Source organism: Aegilops tauschii, chromosome 4 (assembly GCF_002575655.3).
Source record: "Aegilops tauschii subsp. strangulata cultivar AL8/78 chromosome 4, Aet v6.0, whole genome shotgun sequence".
NCBI classification, from domain to species: Eukaryota; Viridiplantae; Streptophyta; class Magnoliopsida; order Poales; family Poaceae; genus Aegilops; species Aegilops tauschii.
Genome location: NC_053038.3, coordinates 231,483,093 through 231,505,892, shown reverse-complemented (window position 1 = coordinate 231,505,892; position 22,800 = coordinate 231,483,093). Strand labels below are relative to the sequence as shown.

The following is a 22,800-nucleotide window of genomic DNA, read 5'->3' as shown; positions in this document are numbered from 1 at the left end:
CTCTTGAACACTGTCAATGCTACTATAGATTGCCATAAACAAATTGTCAGTTTTAGCTTTGGTGATGAGTCTCATGAGTTTAATTTCTCTAAGTTTAGTAGTCAACCTCATAAGAAAGAATTACCTAGTAAGGATTGAATATTTGGTCTTGCTCCTATTGCTATACCTCCTACTGATCCATTAGAACAATATTTGCTAGTCCTTGAAAATGATATGCACTTGCGTGAAAGAAATGAAGTAGATAAAATTGAACAACAACCTCTCCTTAAACACAATTTTCCTATTGAAATTCTAGGAGGTCATTCTCCACCTAAAGGTGATCCTGTGTTTGAATTAAAACAATTGCCACACACTCTAAAATATGTTTATCTTGACGAGTAAGCGTGCACGTGTAACACACATAATCTTAGGATTTTTTTATGTTCTGATTATCTAAATCGATTTTTCGATCACAATAGTTTCTCAATAACATGTAATGTTTTAATACAATTGGTTTAAACTAAAATTTCACACAACAATATGAACAGAAATTTTGGCAAGCGCCCTTCTCGGTAGCTAGCTAGGTACCTAGATGTATCCACTCCTGTCAACTAACCATCTTGTCGCCCTGCCAGCGTCCCTCCCACCACAGTTTGTTTCCCCTATGGTGGTCCCCTTTACGCCCCATGCACCGCCTTGGATTTTTGGTGTGACAGAGAGATTTTATCCACCTCAATATAAGCACATGCCAGAGTGGCAAGGTTGAATTGGTGCTGTCTTTGGTCGTTTGAACACCACCTTGCCAACCTACTTAGGTTTGGTCATGTGCAAAAAGGGCATATCAAATCTGCTCCTTTTTATCAATAATGGTTACATGTTCACAACGTCATCGTAATCAATATGACAAAACATAGCGGAAAATAATGACATACTATCTTGAACTAAAAAGTTCTACGTGAGGCAATGCTCAGCTTCACCATTTGGTTTCCTATCATCTGTATTAAAGATTGAAAACATCATCGTTCCAACGTATCCTTCACTATTTTATAAAATATTCCAGAAATCATAAGTACAATGATATAGATAAAAAGCACTGAGCAGTTTCTACTGCAACCCTCCACTCATTCGTCGTCACTTCGGCTACATGAAAAAGTCATAAAACATCAAGAAGGTGATAGTTATGTCTCCACATCATGCAAAATTGCTATTTTCAGTAGTATTCGATGATATCTAAGGGCGTCTCCTCCAGGTTCCTTAATTTTGCCGACAAAATCAATGTGACAGGAGCAATATGATCCACACCAGCCTAGCTGCAAAAGTGGAAAGAGTTTTGCTTTCCAAATACCCAGCCATCCTACCACACAAAGTCAAACTAACAACAATATACTCGTACATTGTTATTCACCTTGCTACTGTTGCTATACCAATCAAAGAGTTTTGGCATCACAATATGCAACAAGAACAAGAATATGAACATACAATTAATCGTAAACAAAGAATCGATTTAGGATCACAATTGAACATTTTCTTGAGGAAATTATCCATGTGCTCTTTTTCTGTTGGTACAATCACAAGGCTTAAATTGCAGGAGAGTGAATTGTGCGGCTCAAATTTAAGCAACACTCACATTCGGAAGATAAATCAGCCTCTGCCGTGATGATTTTCACCAAGTAGCACACCCATCCCTGGTGGCCCAAACAGGAGAATTGCCGTCCAGTACCTGCAATTGTTCACCATATATGAACCACCAAATTATCAACACGTACGAATTCTTTTCAGTTGACACAAAATTAAAACTTCTAGTGCTACCTCATCGGCGAAGAACTGTAGCTGCTTAATGGGGAATGACGACCTCCTACGTCACTTGTCTGGCGACGTTGGAAGAGAAAGGTACCATACAACTCCTGCAGCTTGGCTCGGACTGGTGTAGTCAACATGCAGCAACATAAAATGTTGGGTAGGACTGTACGTGATTGAGATGATCCGATATAATGTTCTTGTAGCGATTGCATGAAAATATAATGTATTGTCAATCCCTCTCATTTGGTCATATGCTGGAACCATAGTATACAATACATCACAATAAACCAATGTCTGGACAATTGCATAAACCTTGGTGTATCTGCAAGTTATTGGCATCTGCACTACGATTATTCAGGCCCTTGATTCCTCAAAACACAAATTGATAAGATCGTTTTATGTGCATCAAGAGAGTACCATGAGCTCTATCAGAGCGCCCATGGTAGCAAACAGGATACCCAGGATGATCACGATTCGGTAGGGAGCGACGCGGTGGTTTCCTCAGGGATGGTCAGCGGCTGCTGCTGTGATGCGACGTAGGCGAGGACAGGGACAAGTGGATCTTGACCAAGCACCACTTCGCCACTAAATCCGTGTTGCAGTGTTAGATCAAACATCGCAGCAGTATGGACATGTATCTTGTAGGAAGATTCTTTTTTTTTTTGCAGGTGAAGCAGAAATTTCAATTAGTAGTTGCTGGTTGCTGCAAGTATATATATAATGAAACTAAGTAAAAGTGGTGACCAGCCTATACATATTGCAGCACTGTACAAATAGTAAGAAGATATTTAGTCAAGATAACACGTCGATTCACATAACCATGCCCCCACAAATGAGATCCTTCTCTGCATATTTGCACAGCAACACAATGTACTCAAACATATGGAAAAATTATTTGCATGCCGGAATATTATTAGAATCCGTTGATTTTTAGAAATATAAAAATACTTGTTTTATTTAATTCAATCATAAAAGTATATTGGTTCAGGAATAGGAGTTAAACTGATGCATGTATCTTGTTCTAAGATTCTCCTCTCTGGCTGCTTTCTCCTTCCAATTGCTCTGTTGAGATTCTCTTTCAGCGGAACATTGAGTAGAAGGAAAAAATGACTTCGAAGGAGAGACGTATTTTGAAAAAAAAACTACAAAAATCCAGTAATGGTTTAGTAGCTTCAGAAAAATATGCAATTGATACACATCATTTTGGGGTGTGCTTAAGAACAATACCAATTAGGAGTACAACTTAGCCTTGCTTCTTGTGCGAATGAATTTCCCTAAAGCCAAATTGGTAATGGATTTCAGACTGCATGTACATTAGAGAATAGGTTAAAGCATCTTACATCAAATACATGTGGGTTCGGGAGTTGTGAAGGGCTGTAGAGAGCACTCCACGCCCAATAACCAAGAACAAAGACCCAAGAAAACAACATGAAAAATAGATCAAAACATACATATGACTGAGGATGCGGCGGAATTTCTCAAAGATGAACGCAAACTTCAAGGCACAACAGACCGATAGAAGGACCTGAATCTGCGGCTATTCCCCCGCATGCGTCCATGTCGCCGGCGGCGGACACCATGCTTCTTCCTTATGTTGACATGGGAATTAGTAGTCACTGATCATCGGATGAAGTACAAAAAAAAAAGATGGAAAAGAGACAGCACCTGTGATGAACACAAACACGCAGGCGACTTCAGCTTCCCATAGTTCTCGTCTTGGCCGCTACCACGCCTCTGCTCGTCTGGTAACATGGACAAGCGACAATCAGAGAGCAGTACAAAAGAACTCGTCAATTGTGTGTGGCATGGTGTCTAGGCCGTCGTGTCTGTGGTGTCTAGTTCGACCCCTCTACAGGATGCAGAGAGGCGACATTAGATGGATTAGTAGAGGCAAGGATGGAGGGGAGCTGCCAGTGCAGCGCATCCCCAGCATCGGTGTGAAGGGAGGCGACATTGAAGGGGTGAAAGAGTTGGGTGGCGGTACGCGGTGAGCCTCGAGGAAGGGCAGGCCGCGCGTGGAGTGGGTCGGCGACAGCGGCCGCAGCCAGGTCGCCGCACCCGCGACGCCCGGGCCTCGGTGTCCATCGCAATGAACCGCATCGCCGTCGTGCTTCCCTTCGATCTCTGTCTCTCTTCTATGGCCGGCGCAATGAACGGGGCTGGTGGCAACCCCCTCGTCTAGATCCAACCACAGTAGGCATGGCCGCCGCGCTTCTCTTCGGTCTCTCTGTTTGTTCCATGTCCGGCGCAAACAACGTGGGGCGGTTTTGGAAAATGGAACCATGCCATGGGAAAGAAGGAAAGACATGGTGGCATTTGTGGGTAAAACGTGGGTGCGTGGTCGCCGGTGGTAGCATGGGTAAAACATGGTTGGTGTTAAACATCGAAGCCACTTGAATCCTACGATTCAACCATCTCGATGGACTCCGCCTTCTCGTGTTTTTATAGTCGTAATAGATGAAAAAACTATATATCTTGTTATTATTAGTGCTACCTTTTCAGAACATGAAGTAGAAAGATTGTTGAACATTCTAAAAAAGCACCGAGATGCTATTAGATATACTCTTGATGATCTTAAGGGCATTAGTCCAACTCTATGTCAGCACAACCTTAATATGGAATCTGATGCTAAACTCATTGTTGATCACCAACAACGTTCGAATCACATAGCTTCTGGAAGTGGTAAGAACTGAAATACTAAAGATTTTGGAAGCAGGTATAATCTATCCCATAGCTGGTAATATATGGGTGTCGGTACAACAGACATTCACGTTTGTCGCCTGAACTTATACACAGGCGTGCTAGCATCAGATGTCCAACACCAACATACAAAGCAATACCAAGCCAGAGAAACCGCTCTTTGTGAGATCAAGGAGCTGATCAAGAAGACCAAGTCAACATACAAGATAGCAGAGCATCACCTTGGGAAGGCCTCCCTTGCCAGGCAGGAGAGCCTAGATGGGTCGAGGCCGCCCCAGGGACAAGTCCAAGATTGCCCCGGCAGGCTTCTCGAGACCGCCAATGACAGGAAATCCCGCCAAGGATAGGAAATCCCGCCAAGGCACCACTACTCCACCGCTCCACCACACATCAACGCAAATCACTTATCAATGCAGTGTCGAGCCCCCAAGTGATTAAGTGGCTTCCACCAAGCACGTGGCAGACCATTGGAAGACAGATTACTCTCATGTGACACCCATCCATAGGCATGTCGAACAGATAAGCAGAAGAGGATTAAGCGGCATGACAGGTTGCCGGGCTTCATCCTCCACATGACACCTAGCAGTGCATTTTATGCACTTTGTCCTAACTGCTAGAGTTAGGTATGATAGCACTGTTAGCTATCTAATCATTAGATAAAGACTGTTTTTCCACGGTGGTTATCCCTTGAGCTATAAAAGGAGGCCCAAGGCAACATAGAAAGGGATTCGGACCCCCTCACATTTGTATGCGCATAGCTGCTTCCCCCGAGGCCACCTTGCCGGGCTCGAGCGATGCGTGCTGTTGTGTTCCACCGTCCTATCCACCAAAGGCAGGAGTAGGGTTTCACGCCTCATGGTGGCCCGAACCTGGGTAAAAACCACCAGCGTCATCGTTGTCGTGCTGCCCCATGGCTTCCGCTCTTTGTGCAACGTGATCTCTCCCTTGCCGAACCACAAAGGGGCCCATGGCCCCATAGGTGATCGTTTTCTCCCACGACATCTTTGGCACGCCAGGTAGGGGGGATCGCTTGCGCGAACCTGAAACTGTGAACAGCGTGTCGATCATCATCATCATCGTTTTGATCCATGGCGCCCAAGAAGAAACCTGGCGCAACGGCTCATGGTTCCACTTCGAAGGCCCCCTCGCACGACAACGATCACACGGGCTGTTTTTACCGATGTTCGGGCAGCGCGAGGCGTAAAACCGTACTCCCGCTTTGGTGGATTGATGTATGGACGGTGTGGAGACGGAGCGCTCTTGCCTGGCAAGGTTGCCTCGGGACGAGACCAACTACGTGTGTATGAGTGTATAGAGGTCCGAATCCTTTCTAAGGTTGCCCGACCCTCATTTTATAGATCAAGGGGTCACAACAATGGCAAATCAGTCATTGCGTACTGATTAGATAGCAAACATTGCTATCATACCTAACTCTGCAGACAGGACAAGGTGCATTAAAGGCACCGCTTAGTGTCACATCGTAGCGTAGCCCGGCAAGCCTTGCCGTGCCATTCTGCCACCTTCTCGCCTACCTGCATCACACATCCCTGGACGGGTGTCATTTGGAGGTGATTTCCTTCAGAAATGGCTGCCACGTGCCAAATAACAGCCACTTAATCACTCGCGGGCTCGACACCGCACCGATAGGTGACTTGCGTTGCTGTGAGGTGGACCGGTGGAGCCTTGGCGGGGCAGTCTGCCCTGGGCGTTCCCGGCAAGCTTGCCGGGGCAATCTCGAGGCTTGTCTTCGGGGCAACCTCAACCTCGCGAGGTTCACCTTCCCGGCAAGGGAGGTTTATGCTTAGTGATGTCTTGCTCCTTTGGTTGCTCTTGGTCTTCTTGATCCGCCCTTTGATTGCTCAAAGATCTTATCTCTCTTTTGCTTGGTCTGGTCTTGGATGCTGCAACCTTGCTCTTGAGCCTATGTACAGTCCAGGCAACACACCTGGGGTTTGTTGCACTGACAGGATCCCCTGGGCCTGGCCTGAACGCGCTGCCAAGCGTCGTCGAGGTAGGCTCTGTCCAGTACACAAGCAAGAGTATGGTGGTAGCTCGTCCTTTGAGATCTTCTTTGCTTCTTTATTAACCTGTGCTCGAGTCAGTTTTCGGTTTCCCCGTGCGTCGCGCAAGACGTTGTGGCGGAATTAATGAGCCACAATCCATGGGCTACCCACGTTCCACGTTAACGAGGCGGTAACTGCCATTCCACTAGTTTTCCCGCCCTGGTGCTTCCACCACGTGTGTTGCATGCATCACGCAGGGGTGGTGGCAGATGCAGAGGGCGTGGGAATGAGCACCATGGTAGAAAACCAGGCACCACGGATCGGAGACCAGCCGTTGGAGTTCATCATTAGGCTTCACAGGTCCCCATGCGGCCGCCTCCGTCTCCCCACTCCATTTGTGACGGTGATGTAGCTCGAACAGTCACGCGCATTGAAGCTGCACATGAGGGGTTGCTGTAATGACAACATGCGGGTGGATGTGGATTTCCCCGCCCCTCATGTCATGCTCTTCCGACGAGGCTGGAAAACTTTTGGTCGCGCCCACAACTTGTCGAAGGGGCACATCCTCCATTTTAAATTAATGGGGGCCGATTTGCTCTCCGTCAAGGTCTTCGGGTGCTCGGGTGGTTGCTTAGGGTGCTGCACGGAGAGCTCGGCCGACGATGAAAGCTCATCCTCGAGCGATAGCGACGAGGAGGATAGAGACGGCCATGACGACAACGTCGACGGGGAGGGCGACAACTCTGACTCTGACTCCTCCAGCAGCCTTCGTTCGCCCTGCCGCATTGTGCTGGCCCTGGTGGTGGTGACTAGGGGGTCATCTCCGCCGCTCTCTTCACCATCACCTTCGCCTGCGCCCTCCCGATCTTGTCAGGCTCCTCGCCATGGGGTCTGACGGGGTCAGATTGGGCTTCTGCCAAGGCGCTCCTTTTGCCCTCGTCACCTCGCATCATAGTGCCTAGGAGGAGAGGGACAAGAAAGGGATTATGGGGCACTTATCTTTTTTTCACTCTAAAATATGTAGGCATCGGCCAAACTTTAGTCTAAATTATGTAATCTTCTTTATCCATGTTTGTGTTCTGTAAGGTATGTACTTGCTTATCAGCATATTAATGAAAAAGACAAGCCTTGCCAGCTACTTGCATGTATCATGTCCATGCAGAGGTGGAATACCTCTATACATTTAAGTAAACAAGTTTTCCCTGATAGGCTATCCTGTCGGTTCCCTTAGTTTGCTGCCACGAGGCTAGGCCAGCCGGGCAAAAAACTACGAAACGGGACCAGTCCCCCTGTCAAAGGCCACCTCGACCACCCTAACCGAAGCGGCGTTCGAGTCAAAGGGTAGGAGCACCTATGTTTCTAAGGTGACAAGGTTTTCATACGCATAAGTTTTCACTTACAGAACAGGTATGGGTAAGAAGGAGCTGTCAGGACCTCGATGCTAAGTCATACCGATCTAGCAGGTAACACATCATATCACTTTCCGGCCTCACGCACGGTATTCCCACGGGTGCCACCTTACCTGGCCCGGGACCGTTTGCGCCTTTTGGCGCACGTATATGATAGTGTCGCTAGCATCCATATGACAGAGAACCCGGGCCGACATGACTAGTCATGAATCCAAAGTGGCACTAACTTACAGGGACATGCATACATGACCCAACAACGAACGTGTCGGTCATCAACGTATGAACCCAAGTCGTAGCAAGCTACAAGGACTTAAAGGAACAACGCATGACATTTCCCCGAAGGGACAGACACAGGAATGAAGAAGGACACATGTCGGCCAGCCTAGGTGTTCCGGAGCAGTAGCAAGCTACCATGGCTCAGTGGAAGCACTAGGAGACATTTCCCGGTAAGAGAGGCTACCAAGAATAAACAACTAGGCTGTCGGATCCCACACATACCAAGCATTTCAATAACATACAGACAATATGCTCGATATGTGCAAATATAAAATGGCATCACAACAAAACTCTACGACTCAAAGTATTTACTCATTAGGCTCCGAAGAGCCAAATATTACAAACATGGGTCTGATGACCCAGCATTCAAGTCATACAAGCAACAAGCACAGGCGGAAGCATAAACATGTCTGAGTACAGACATCTGAAAAGAGAGAAGGCTAGTAAGCCTATCTATCTACAAGACCCTCCAAAGGGTACAAGATCGTAGCTGAGGTAACAAGCTAAACGTGAAGTCCATGCGAAACTACTAGTGAGACTGAAGTCTCTCTGCAAAAACATAAATTAAGCAAACGTGAGTACAAATGTACCGAGCAAGACTTACATCAGAACTAGCTACATATGCAGCCGTATCAACAAAGGGGGTGGTGGAGTTTAACTGCAGCAAGCCAGCTTTGACTCTGTGGCTATCCTGAACTACGTATGCAAGTAACTCTTTTGGGGTGGCGCACACGTGTCCACATATTCACCATAACAATACACCACTATGGATCCGCTCATGTCTCCCTACGAGGTAGCCATCCATAGCACTCACGCTTATCTTGCGCATTTTAGAGTATCCACTTTCACTTGTCTATGAGTTGTATAAGCAACCCAGTAGTCCTTTACCGCGGACGCGGCTGTCAGATTTCGGGTTCCGGCAAAACCCTCGAGGTTCGAACACTGGGTTGCGCACGAAGATCTCTCCTTTCCCTAGCTCACCCACTCCCCACGATCCCAAGGCTCAGCGCATCGAACTCGAAGAACAAAGGACACAAGGTTTATACTGGTTCGGGCCACCGATGTGGTGTAATACCCTACTCCAGTGTGGTGTGGTGGATTGCCTCTTGGGCTGAGGATGAACATGTACAAGGGAAGAACAACCTCCTGAGGAGAGGTGTTCTTGAGCTCGGTGAGCTTGTGTGGTTGGGGATGATCTGAATGATCCAAGATCAGTTGCCCCCTACTGTGGTGGCTAGTCCTATTTATAGAGGCCCTGGTCCTCTCCCCAAATGTAGGAGGGAAGGGATCCAACAACAGCCAAATTTGAAGGGAGACAACCAGTACAAGTTATCCTAACTAAAGGTGGTCTTCTCCTGCCAAAGGTTCTGGTGGTGACGCTGTCGTGGGCTCCGCGATGACCTCCGTCCTGCCGTCCTGCTAGTCTTGGTCTTGTTGAACTGATATGGAAGCCTTTGCTTGATGCCTCGGGACTCCTCGCCTGTGCTTGCCTCTTTAGCACCAAAGAGGAAACAAGTACACTGCGCGCGCTTGCGCTCGCCTGGCCTTGGTCGTCATGGCTTGCATCACAGGAACCTCGTGAGGTGCCCCTTGCCTTGATCTCTCCGCCCCTCGCGAGCCAGCCTAGTGAGGCCGCCCCCGAGGAGGTCTTGCGTCGTCCGCCTCGCGAGGCTTGGCCCCTCGCGAGGGTCTTGAGTGTTTGCTGGTGAAGATGGGCCGTACAGGGCCGCTGGTGGAGCCACGCTGTGGGCCGCAGGCAGGCAAGTCTGGGGACCCCCATTCCCAGGACGCCGACAGTAGCCCCTGGGCCCAAGGCGCGCTCGGACTTGGCTTCGAGGCAAAGCCAAGGGGCAAGTGCGGAGCGCCGCGGGCCCCAACAGCCTGCAGCCTTGGTTGACGCATGGAGATTGACGGGACGTGGGCATCCCCACTTCCCCACGCAACCTTGATATCCGCCTGGCTAGGCGGCCACCGTGACCTACACAGTTATTCCCTCATTTATGACGACGCACTTCCCAACTCTTCCGCCTTCCCAAAACAAGAACCTCCTCTCCCAATCCGACCTGAGCTCGGCCCTCCCCGTCGCCATGGCGCCGAGCTGAACGGAGAAGGGGAAGAAGAAGTCCCAATCTTTAGCCGAGCCACCTCCAGCCATTGAACCTGCCGTTGGTCGGTCATTGGTGCTCAACCAGGAAGCCATGGACAAGGTCCGCCGAGCGCTCGCCGCCGGCTTCAACAAATGTGGGGAGACAGTGGCCTGGCCTGCATCCCGCGCCTCTGTTGATAGGACAGCCACCGAGGTCCAATTCTTCATTGACTCCCTGTGGGCCGGCCTGGTTCCTCCTTTACCCACCTTCTTCAATGCCGTGCTTTCCCACTATCAGATCCATATGCTGCACCTAGATCCCCAATCCGTCGCTCTTCTTGCCGTCTTCGCCTTCGTCTGCGAGGCCATGGTAGGCATTTCTCCTTCCGTGGCCCTACTACACCACTTCTTCTCGCTGCACCTGACCGATCCTCGGCAATGCTCGGTATGCCTGAGCTTCCAGGCCGTGGCTGCGACGGTCGGCTCGGGGATTGACTTTGAGCTCCCACCATCTGCGAGCGGGTTTCAGACGCAGTGGGTGTTTGTGGACGTCGGCATCTCAGCCCCCTGCTCTCGCTTCCGTCGGCGCCCGCCGTTCCTAGCTCCGGCTGGGACCACGAGAAGCTCGCTGACCCACGCCTTGCCTTCGTCTGGCTCCGGTTGAAGAGGGGTCTTGGCGTGACTGCACCCATGGTGATGAAGGAGTTCATCCGATGCCACGTCGCTGTGCTCCAGCGCCATTCTCGACTGATGTGGGCCTTGTCCGGTAGCAAGGACCATATGAGGCTCCAAGAGTCCGGGATTCCCCTCGAGGCGCGACGAATGGTGCTCGAGGTCCTGACGGGCGACCTATCGCCAGCCAACATTTCGTAGGAGGGTTGTCTCTTGTACTGCTGCTCAAACAGGGTGGAGTTCGCGAGTCAGATGCCCCCTTTCGATGAGTCGCCCTTGGGGGCTGCGTCCAGTCGGTCTTGAAGGGCCTCGCGAGAACCCTGTCTCCGTGGTTCCCCTGCTTGCCACCAGCGCGGAGCTCACCCCAAGAGTGGGTGCAGGGGGCCGAGCGTTGCCGAGTACTGGAGACGCGACTGCTGCGGTGCTGACGCTGCTCGAGGCTCCCGAGGCGCCATCTCCTGGGGCTCGTTACCTCCATCCTGAGGAAACGGTTGAGGGGGCGACACCATCCGCTGGTCCCGAGGCCCCGGCGGGTCGCCACGAAACGGAGCCCAAGGGTTCCTCGTAGCCCAACGCTCCCGAGGTCGCTCCCTCAGGAGCCTCACCAGCCGTGACCAGCGTTGGTGACCGCGTCCAAGGCTTCGGCCGGCTATGACTGAACTTCGATGCGCTCCGCAAGAGGAAGGGGTCTTCAGGCTGCAGCGGTGATACTTTCCGGCCATTGAAGCAGAGGAAATACATTTCCATGGACGAGTGAGTACCGTATCTATGTAATTCTTTGAGTGTTGTCTTCCCTCCTGACCATGGTTTCTCAGGCCCCCTTCCGCCAGGGTGACGAAATCTCCCGAAGAGCAACCTCCTCTTGCCTCCAATCCCCCGCCGGGCTTGGTCACCCCTCGTCAGCATGCCGCACTCGACATGAGGTCGGCCGGAGAAGCGGGTGAGCCAGCCTGGCGCCTCGAACCCGCGTTCTTGCCGTTCCTACTTCGCGATTTCGCCTGGGGTGTAGGGGGTGTGCCAAGGAGTCCTCCCCTGGTCATTGACAGCAGCTGGATGGCCTCGATCCTGGCCTCTTCTCCAAGCAACGAGCTTCCGCCCCTCCAGGCCTCCGCCGAGGCCCGAAGGGCGACTAGGAGGGCGCCGGCCCCCAGCCCTTGGCTGGGGGGAAGCGAACCACTTCGGACTCCTCCGCCATCCACTGGCGCGGAGGACGGACCCGGCCGCACACTCGAGCTTGTGCGCAAGCGGGGTGCTGTCCGTCACGAACTCTTCCGGGAGGCGATAGGTGAACTGAGCCGGCTTGGGGAAGAACTTGTTGACGTTGACGCTCGTCTTGAAACCGAGGGCCTCCGACTGGCGGACGAATGGCGCCAACTGAAGGTCGCCATTAACCTTGCGCGCCTCCAACGTGAGCACGCCAACATGGAGGCCGAGGCCACCTTGGCTACCTCGCGCGAGGCCAGCGCTCGGGTCTTGGAGGAGCCAGGGAGGCGGACCACTGTTGCGAGGTCGCCGAGAAGCGCTGGCAGGAGCTCCAGGCCCTTAATGCTTCCTTGGAGCAGCAAGTGGAGGTGCGCAAAGCTGCCTTGGCGTCGATGAAGGGGGCGCCGTTCAACGAGGAGGAGGTCCCGAGGTGCGAGGAAGCACTGATGCTGGAGGCCACGGAGCGCAGTCTTGAACTTGAGCGGTTGGAGACGAGGGAGCGCCAAGTCGCTCAAGCAGAGGATGCTGTCAGCGCGCTTGAGGCCAGGGTACATGAGGAGGTCGACCGCAGGGTGGCCGAGGCTCGCGCTGACCTTGCTAGCAGGTACAACCTGAAGGTGAAGCTCATGGAAGCCGAAGCTGTGGGCAGGACTGCTGCCCTCAGGTCAGGGATGGCTGAGGCGGAACAGCATGAGAAAGCCGCCACAGCCGCCCTGATCTCCGTGCAGGCCGAGCTGGCCTCAGCCCGTGCCGAGCTGCTCACGCTTCAGCAGCGGGTTGCCAGCGCCGAGTCCTTCGCGCAACAGAGCAGGGAGGAGGCGCTTCACCTGCAGACGCTACTGCGCGAGCATGTTCCCATGCTTCAGGACCTCAGGACGAGGGCCAATCAGGCACTCGGTACCATCTGCGATGAGCACACTCCCCACCCACACGCCGAGGACTATGCCGACCATCTTCGCTTCTTCACCGATGTCGTGACGTGCCTGGAGAACCGGGCTGAGTGGGCTCGCGAGCTTGTGGACGAAAAGAGCCGAGGCTTCCTCGGACGCGCATTCTCCCGCGTCTTCAGCCATCTCCTAAACACCAATCCTGACTTTGATTTTGACGCTGCCATTGCCCCAGTGCTTGAGGTCATCCGGGACAACCTAGCGCGCTGGGTGGACGACAATGTGGATGCTTTGGTTAGGGCCTTTGCTTCTGACGACGACACGGTGGTGGTCGCAGCGGATGAGGGCAACATGGTTGATGACGGTGAAGGTAGGGCCAGCGACGGTGCCAGCAGCCTGTCCGGGAGTGACTCGGGAGATGGGGCGAGCGACATGTCCGACTGAGCCCACGCTCCTTTACTTTGAACCTGCACGCAAAAGCTTGGGTACAGCCCCTCACAATGTAAGAGCATTTTGGGGAGGGGGAGCCCCTCATGTAAATAGACTACTATTTTACTCCTTAGGCTAGGTTAAAAACGCGCTCTTGTGTGTTTGCGAGCCCCTTGCGGGTTTGCTGCCGTAACTTACTTTGGTCCAGCCGGGCTTCAAACTGATTTGGCAGCTGCGGATGTGCATTTCTTCTGAGGGGAGCCCCTTAAGAGCTCGTGAGGTTTTGGTTTCCTGAGGGGTTCGCTAGCCCACCCGAGAGGGCCTCGTGAGAAGCAAGTGCCAGTGATGGAGAGACGCGCGCATGGCGCACATACGCCGCTGCCAGCCCCCGCTCGCGAGGTGCTCGGAGGGGGGAAACACAGCGAACACAAATCTCAAAACAAAGCACGAATCCAGAAAATCACTAAATCAATACAAACGAGATAGGATGCCCCCCATGAGGGCCAATGGAAATACAACTTCAAATTCAAGATCAAAGGCTGCAAATTTGAGGTACAGAAAAGAGGTCAAAAGCAAATAGCCGCGTCCGGCACCTACCTAGTCTTCTTGTCTTCCCACCAGCACAGAGCTAAGTGCTTTCACTGGCTGTGAGCATAGTCATTGGGGGACAGTGTCGACGGCCAGCGCGGAGCATGGTGCTTCCACTAGGACATGGGCGGGAGCCCTCGAGGCCCGAGGGCGGCACTCCGGAGACTCCGGGGCGTGTACAGCCCCACTCATTATTACGTCAGAGTGTCACGAGCGGAGACCTTCATAGGCGTGAGCCTTGCTTCATATCACCAGGCGAGGGCCCCGCCTTGCGCCACCCTCGACCACCGTTGGGGCGTCCGGAAACCAGGACGATGCCAAGGGGCAAAGGGGATGCTAGCGGAGCCCTCGACGACCACATGCCCTCTGCCGGGGGGAAGGCTCACCAGTGCCTCCCCAGCAGAGGGCCTACCTCTGGGCGACGCTTTGCTCCGTGCGATGTGGGGAGGGCCCTTGCTCCCGGCTCCTCCCACGCTGCCCCCATGTAACGCCCACGATGCGGCTATATCTCCCACGTGTCGAGGCATGACCTAGAGGCATAACCGCATTGTGGTTTTGTCTCAAGAAGGGTCATCTTCACACAATCCCATGTAATGAACAAGAATGGGATAACGAGAGTTGGCTTACAATCGCCACTTCACACAATACATAAATTTAATTCATACATCATCCAAAATCCACACATCGACCGACTACGGTCAAATCCAAATGAAAATAAGATAACCCCAATTGCTAGATCCCCGATCGTCCCAACTGGGCTCCACTACTGATCATCAGGAAAAGAAACATAGTAACGACCACGTTCCTCGTCGAACTCCCACTTGAGCTCGGTTGCGTCATCTGCACTGGCTTCGTCGGGACCTGCAACTGTTTTGGAAGAATCTGTGAGTCACGAGGACTCAGCAATCTCACACCCGCGAGATCAAAACTATTTAAGCTTATAGGAAAGGATGGTGTAATGAGGTGGAGCTGCAGCAGGCACTAAGCATATATGGTGGCTAACATACGCAAAAGAGAGCGAGAAGAGAAGCAACGCAACGGTCGCGAAGCTAGAAATGATCAAGAAGTGATCCTGAAACTACTTACGTTCATGCATAACTCAAACCGTGTTCACTTCCCGGACTCCGCCGAGAATAGACCATCACGGCTCCACACACGGTTGATTTATTTTAATTAAGTGACAAGTTCTCTACAACCGGACATTAACAAATTCCCATCTGCCTCATAACCACGGGCACGGCTTTCGAAAGATAATACCCTGCAGGGGTGTCCCAACTTAGCCCATTAAAAGCTCTCATGGTCAACAAAGGATAAACCTTCTCCCGGGAAGACCCGATCAGTCTCGGAATCCCGGTTGACAAGACATTTCGACAATGGTAAAACAAGACCAGCAAAGCCGCCCGATGTGCCGACAAATCCTGATAGGAGCTGCACATATCTCGTTCTCAGGGCACACCAGATAAGTCAAGCTACGAGTAAAACCAGGCCTCGAGTTTCCCTGAGGTGGCCCCGCAGGCTGCTCGGTTCGGACCAACACTCGAAGGAGCACTGGCCCGGGGGGGGGGGGGGTTAAATAATGATGACCCTCGGGCTCGCGAAAACCCAAGGGAAAATGCTTAGGTAGGCAAATGGTAAAACCAAGGTTGGGCCTTGCTGGAGGAGTTTTATTCAAGGCGAACTGTCAAGGGGGTCCCATAAATCACCCAACCGCGTAAGAAACGCAAACTCAAGGAACATAATACCGGTATGACGGAAACTAGGGCGGCAAGAGTGGAACAAAACACTAGGCATAAGGCCGAGCCTTCAACCCTTTACCAAATATATAGATGCATTAATTAAATAAGAGATATTGTGATATTCCAAAATATCCATGTTCCAACATGGAACCAACTTCAACTTCACCTGCAACTAGCAACGCTATAAGAAGGGCTGAGCAAAAGCGGTAACTTAGCCAAACAACGGTTTGCTAGGAAAGGATGGTTAGAGGCTTGACATGGCAATATGGGAGGCATGATATAGCAAGTGGTAGGTAGCGCAGCATAGCAATAGAACGACAACTAGCAAAGCAAAGATAGAAATGATTTCGAGGGTATGGTCATCTTGCCTGCAAGGTTCTCAGAGTTGTCGAAAGCTTGATCCTCGTAAGCGTACTCAATAGGTTCCTCGTTCACGAACTCGTCTTCCGGCTCTACCCACAGCAAGAACACAAGCAATGGAACCACAATCAATCACGGGAAATGCACAAGCAACATGATGCAATACATGCATGATATGCAAGATATGATATGCGATGCGTATGCGTGCTCCGGAAGAAAAATGATGAACAAGGCAGTAACTTTGCAAACCAAGTATGCCACTGGAAATATGAGATGATTTCGGTTGAAATCGATATAAAGATCACCGGAAACGGATGCACGGTTTGCAAATGGCAAGCAAAACAAGAACGACACGATTCTGCGATTAACAGCATGATAGCACTTAGAATACATCAAGTAACTATGCTACAGCACTCCAACATAGCAACAAAGCACACGGCAGTAACCTACAGGAGATGCTTGACAAAATATGAACACTGAGCTACGACTAGATCACACCATAACAGGTTGAAACAAGCATGGCAAAAGTGCAAAAGATATCAGTTTCACAGACTTGGTGAAATTACTGAACATGGCTGAAACAGCATCAGGTAGCAATGTTCAGAGCAAGAAAATCACATGGTACAGGAACTTAACATAGCAAAACAAGGCATGGCATGAATCTACTAAATTCATAGAACAAAAGTCCCTTAATGACCATGAGCCAAAAAGGACCAGAAGATATGATGGCACCCATGTAAACGTAGCAAGTTTCGTTAACAGGTTTCAGACATGGCAGAAAACAGAGCATGGCATTAACAGAAATTATGAGGGCATCTTGGTGAGCTTGATTCACTCATGAAAAAGCAATGCATGACAAAACAATCATACCTATAGCAAGATGACATGTTGATGAAGCTAACCATGGCAAGAGCAAGTTTATAGCATGTATGGATCAACTACTACAACCTGGACAATATTGAATATCATGTTAACAATCTGCTAGGAATATTTTATAGCAAAAGTAGAGCAAGATTAAGACATGCTATGGCACTCCATAATTCCAAACAGGGGCATGGATGGACAGAGCACAACTATATATACAAAACATCCTTATTGACCATACTCAAAATAAGCATGGATCTCACTGTAGCCACATGGATACATGGCAACAAAATAATAGCAGTCACAGACTTGGCAAAATTCTAAGTCCCTGAAAACAGAAATATCACGAAGCCTAGTTTGCATGCTTGTGCTAGTCACCACATAGATCAAAAAAATACATGGCATACACCTCTGTAAAGACGGCATGGCATAGATCAAAACACCTGTAGAGCTCATACTCATAAGATGCGCACATTAAATGCAACAAAAATAACAAAACACCAATTTCTGACAAGTAACAGCAGAAAACATCATATAGCATTCTTGCACCAGAGATTTGGGCATCAAGGTGGACTCAAACGAGCATGGCACAATGGAACAAAATTAAGAGCATCTCGAGACGAACATTTAGATATATTACACGCACGAAACGGAGCAGTATGCAGAGAGTTATGATGCAATGAACATTACAACATAATGTGATAATACTTCGGGACTTGAAGAATTTCGGGGGGGGGGGGGGAGTCAACCTCTCCAGATCTAGGGTTCGGTGGGCATGGACGCCGAGGGCGACTCGCCGGAGCTCGAGGACGGGCGGCCGGAGTGAGCTCGGGAGAGGGAGGAAGCTGGCCGGGAGGAGCTGCGGGAGCACGGCGCCGGCGGGCGACAGGGTCGGCGGAGGACGGCGGAGCGGCGGGCACGGGCGGCGGCGGTCGCGGACGGCGGCGAGGCGGCGCGGCGAGGTGGCGGCGTCCGGCGACGAGGCGCGCGGCGGCGGCTCGCCGGCTCGCGCGGGAGGGCGGCTGCGTCGGGCGGCGCGGGGGCGCAGACCGGGCGGCGGCGCGATGGGCTCGGCGGGCCCGACGCGGGCTCGCGGGCCGGTGGCGGAGGGAGGCCGTGGCGCGCCACGTGGCAGCCTTCGGTTGGACGGGCGCGGCGGCGTGTTTCGTCCGTCGCCGGGCAGACGTGTCCGGCGCGCGGAGGGAGTGGGGCTAGGGTTTTTACCCGGATTTGGACGGGGAGGACATATTTATAGGTAGAGGGAGCTAGGAGACTCCAAATGGAGTGCGGTTTTCGCCCACACGATCGCGATCGAACGACCGAGAGCATGGAAGGGACTTAGGTGGGTTATTGGGCTGTTTGGAGGGGTTTTTTTGCTGCAACACACAAAAGGACTTTGCGGTTACCCGGTTAACCGTTGGAGCATCAAACGACCTCCAAATGGAACGAAACTTGACAGGTAGTCTACCAGTGGTGTACCAAGGCCACTTGGCAAGACTCGGTCCATTCCGAGAACGTTTAACACCCGCTCACGAAAAGAGATAAGAGGGATGCGCCGGTGCATGTGGGAGTGTCGGATTGCAAAACGGACAACGGGGAAAATGCTCGGATGCATGAGACGAACACGTATGCAAATAAGATGCACATGATGACATGATATGAAATGCATGACATGAACAAAATGCAAAACGAGAGACAAAACCCAACCACGGAAGGAATATCATAACACATAGCCGAAAATGGCAAGAGTTGGAGTTACAAATATGGAAAGTTACATCCGGGGTGTTACAACACTCCACCACTACGAGAGGATCTCGTTCCGAGATCTAGGACTGAAAGAAACCTGGATATTCGGAACGGAGGTGGTCCTCGCGTTCCCAGGTGGCTTCTCGGTCGGAATGGTGCGACCACTTCACTTTCAGGAATTTGATTGACTTGTTGCGAGTCTTGCGTTCCGTTTCTTCAAGAATAGCAACGGGGTGCTCATGATAAGACAGATCTTCTTGGAGATCAATCTCTTCGAAGTTGATGGTGCGCTCAGGAGTCTTGAAGCACTTGCGAAGCTGTGACACGTGGAACACATCGTGCACGTTCGCGAAGTTGGAGGGAAGCTCAAGTTGATAGGCGAGGTCGCCTCTTTTGCCAATGATCTTGAAAGGACCCACTTATCTAGGGGCAAGCTTCCCTTTGATACCGAAGCGACGAGTGCCTTTCATTGGAGAGACGCGGAGGTAGACATGGTCTCCGATCTCGAAAGCCAAGTCACGGTGCTTCCTATCATAGTAACTCTTTTGGTGCGATTGCGCGGCTTTGAGATTTTCACGGATGACTTTACACATGTCTTCAGCCTCTGTGATTAAGTCGTTGCCAAGAAGTTGGCGTTCACCAGTCTTTGACCAATTGAGAGGAGTACGGCACTTTCTGCCATATAGAATCTCGAATGGGGCCTTGCCCGAACTCGCTTGGAAGCTATTGTTGTAGGAGAATTCGGCATATGGAAGACAATCTTCCCACTTCATGCCAAAGGAAATGACACAAGCCCTGAGCATATCTTCAAGAATTTGATTGACTCGCTCGACTTGGCCACTAGTTTGAGGATGGAAAGCTGTGCTGAAGCGAATGTTGGTGCCCATGGCCTTCTGGAAGGAGTCCCAGAACTTAGAAGTGAAGATGCTTCCACGATCTGAAGAAATCAGTTGTGGAATACCGTGCAAGGAGACAATCCTGGAGGTGTATAGCTCTGCCAACTGAGCTGCTGTGATGGATTCTTTGATTGGAAGGAAATGAACCACTTTAGTAAGCTTGTCGATGACAACGAAGATAGCATCATTTCCGCGCTTGGACTTTGGAAATCCAGTCACGAAGTCCATTTCGATATGATCAAACTTCCATTCTGGGATAGCAAGAGGTTGGAGGAGACCAGCTGGTCGTTGGTGTTCTGCTTTCACCCTTCGACAGACATCACATTCATTCACGAATTGAGCGATTTCTCGCTTCATTCGAGTCCACCAATACGACTGCTTGAGGTCATGGTACATCTACGTACTTCCAGGATGAATGGAAAGAAGAGAATTGTGCGCCTCATTCATAATGACCTTCCTTAGATCACCTTTAGGAACCACAATCCGGTCCTCGAAGAATAAAGTGTCTCTGTCATCAATGCGATAGCACTTGTATTTGGAAAGACCCTTGACAACACCACGTTTCACCTTCTTCACCATGGTATCCAGGAGTTGTGCCTCACGAATTCGATCTTCCAAAGTAGGAGAGACTATGAGGTTGGCAAGAAAGCCTTGAGGAACAACTTGGAGATTCAGCTTGCGGAAAGCTTCACAAAGGTCCGGTTGGAAGGGCTTGAGAATTAAGCTGTTGCAATAAGCCTTCCTGCTCAAAGCGTCTGCAATGACATTGGCCTTGCCTGGAGTATATTCAATACTCGGATTGTACTCTTGAATCATCTCGACCCATCGAGTCTGCCTGAGGTTGAGGTTGGGCTGAGTGAAGATGTACTTGAGACTCTTGTGATCGGTGAATATGTCCACTTTTCTTCCCAACAAGAGATGTCTCCTGTTATTAATGCATGGACAACTTCCGCCAAGTCAAGATCGTGAGTGGGGTAGTTCTTTTCGTTGGGCTTCAACTGACGAGAGGTATAGGCCACAACTTTCTTCTCTTGCATTAACACAGCACCGAGACCTTGAAGAGAAGCATCACAGAAAACTTCGAATGGCTTGGATTCGTCAGGAGGAGTTAAGACAGGAGCTGTGACGAGTTTCTCTTTGAGAGTGTTGAAAGCAACGTCACACTCAGGAGACCAGACATACTTCACATGCTTCTGGAGGAGGTTGGAAAGAGGCTTTGCAATCTTAGAGAAATTCTCAACGAATCTTCGGCAATAGCTTGCAAGACCAAGAAAACTGCGAAGCTGCTTGACATTTTGAGGAGGTTCCCAATTCACAATTGCAGACACCTTCTCGGGATTAACAGCGATGCCCTTGGCACAGATGATATGACCAATGTAAAGAACTTCATCAAGCCAAAACTCACATTTGGAAAACTTCGCATAAAATTGATACTGTCTGAGCTTGTCGAGCACCAATCGCAAATGTTTGGCATGATCCTTCTTATTCTTGGAGAAGACCAATATATCATCGACATACACCAGGACGAATTCATTGGTATAGGGGTTGAAGATGAAGTTCATCATTCGAGAGAATGCTGGAGGAGCATTGACAAGGCCGAAAGACATGACAGTATATTCATAAGAACCAAAGCTTGTTCTGAATGCTGTCTTGGGAATATCTTCTTCATGAATGCGAATCTGATGATAACCCATACGAAGGTCAAGCTTGGAGAATACTTTAGCACCTTTAAGTTGCTCGAATAGCTCATTGATGTTGGGAAGTGGATACTTGTTCTTGATTGTCTTCTTGTTCAATGGACGGTAGTCGACACAAAGTCGGTCCGTGCCATCCTTCTTCTGGACAAACAGAACACCACAACCCCATGGAGATGAACTCGGTCTGATCAAACCCAGACGCTCTTGTTCATCGAGCTGTTTCTTCAATTCTTTCAGCTCCTTGGGTCCAAGCTTGTATGGACGCTTGCAAACGGGTTCCGTGCCAGGCTCAAGATCGATAACGAACTCAACTGGCCGGTGAGGAGGCATACCCGGAAGCTCTTCTGGAAAGACATCTTGATACTCACAAACGACTGGAATTTGAGAAATAGCATCCAACTCGCCCTTCTCATTGAGAGAGAATAACCGAATGGTTTCATCACGAGCGGCATAGATGATAACATCCTCAGGAGGGTGTGTCAATTGAATTTCTCTGGCAGCACAATCAAGTTGAGCCTTGTGCTTAGAAAGCCAGTCCATCCCGAGAATTAGATCAATATCCGAGTCACCAAGAACAATAGGAGAAGACAGAAATTTATAGTTTCCCATCTTGATGGAACATCCGGAACCACTAAACTAGAACTCAAACGTTTACCCGGAGAAACGACATCCATGGGTTTACCCAAATGTGAACAAGTGAATTCATGCTTGGCAAAAAACAGTCTTGACATGAAACAAAGCAAAGCACCAGTATCAAATAAGACTTTTGCAGGAATATCATTAACTGAGAGATTACCCATTATCACATCAGTAGATTCCTCCGCTTGAGCTGCATTCATCATGTTCACCTTTGTAGACTTAGGATTATGCTTGACCACTGCATTGCTGGAAGATCTCACAGGAGGAGGAGGCGGAAGGCGCCTTTGGTTGAAGCACTTGTTAGCATAGTGACCTTTCTGCTGACACTTGTTGCAAGTCACCTCTGAGAGTGGACGATGATAAGGAGCATTCGACTTTGGAGCTTGATTCTGAGACTTGTTCTGATAGCCAGGGTTGGGTGGGTGGGAAGATCCATGGCCACCTTTGTTCTTCTGCTGGAAAGGCTGACGAAACGAAGGAGGAGGAGGCAACCAGAACTTCTGTTTCTTAGCAGCCACTAGTGAGGAAGAAGAAGACTGAACTGCGTCCCTCACTCTCTTCTTAGAAGCCTCACACTTGAGCTGAGTAGCCTCTTACTTCAGAGCCATATTGTAGAAATCATCATACTTGGTCGGCTCAAAAAGCACGAGAGGTAATTGCAGATCTTCTTTGAGGCCACCTCTGAATTGATAGATCATGCTCTTTTCATCAGGAATGTCTTGCTTAGCGAAGCGAGCTAGTTTCTGAAACTGAGTATTGTATTGATACACGGACATGCTGCCTTGCTTGAGATTGTGGAACTCCTCACGCTTGCTCTCAACAACACTTTG

At 50.3% G+C, this 22,800-nt stretch overlaps 1 long non-coding RNA gene across 9 annotated transcripts; it reads right to left on the bottom strand.

Annotated features, from left to right (window-relative positions):
- Positions 1 to 382: 382 nt before the first annotated feature.
- LOC109737409 (uncharacterized) lies at positions 383 to 4,162 on the bottom strand. 9 transcript variants are annotated; one of them, XR_005754192.3, is made up of 4 exons: positions 3,764 to 4,162; positions 3,445 to 3,521; positions 1,789 to 3,367; positions 1,335 to 1,699 (listed from the first exon to the last, which is right to left on the bottom strand). It is a non-coding gene; the product is annotated as an uncharacterized lncRNA (long non-coding RNA). The 9 variants fall into 9 exon arrangements; XR_012181890.1 differs by adding an exon at positions 383 to 1,289 and having other exon boundaries at positions 1,607 to 1,699; positions 1,789 to 4,162; XR_005754193.3 differs by having other exon boundaries at positions 1,789 to 2,482; positions 3,007 to 4,162.
- Positions 4,163 to 22,800: the final 18,638 nt, after the last annotated feature.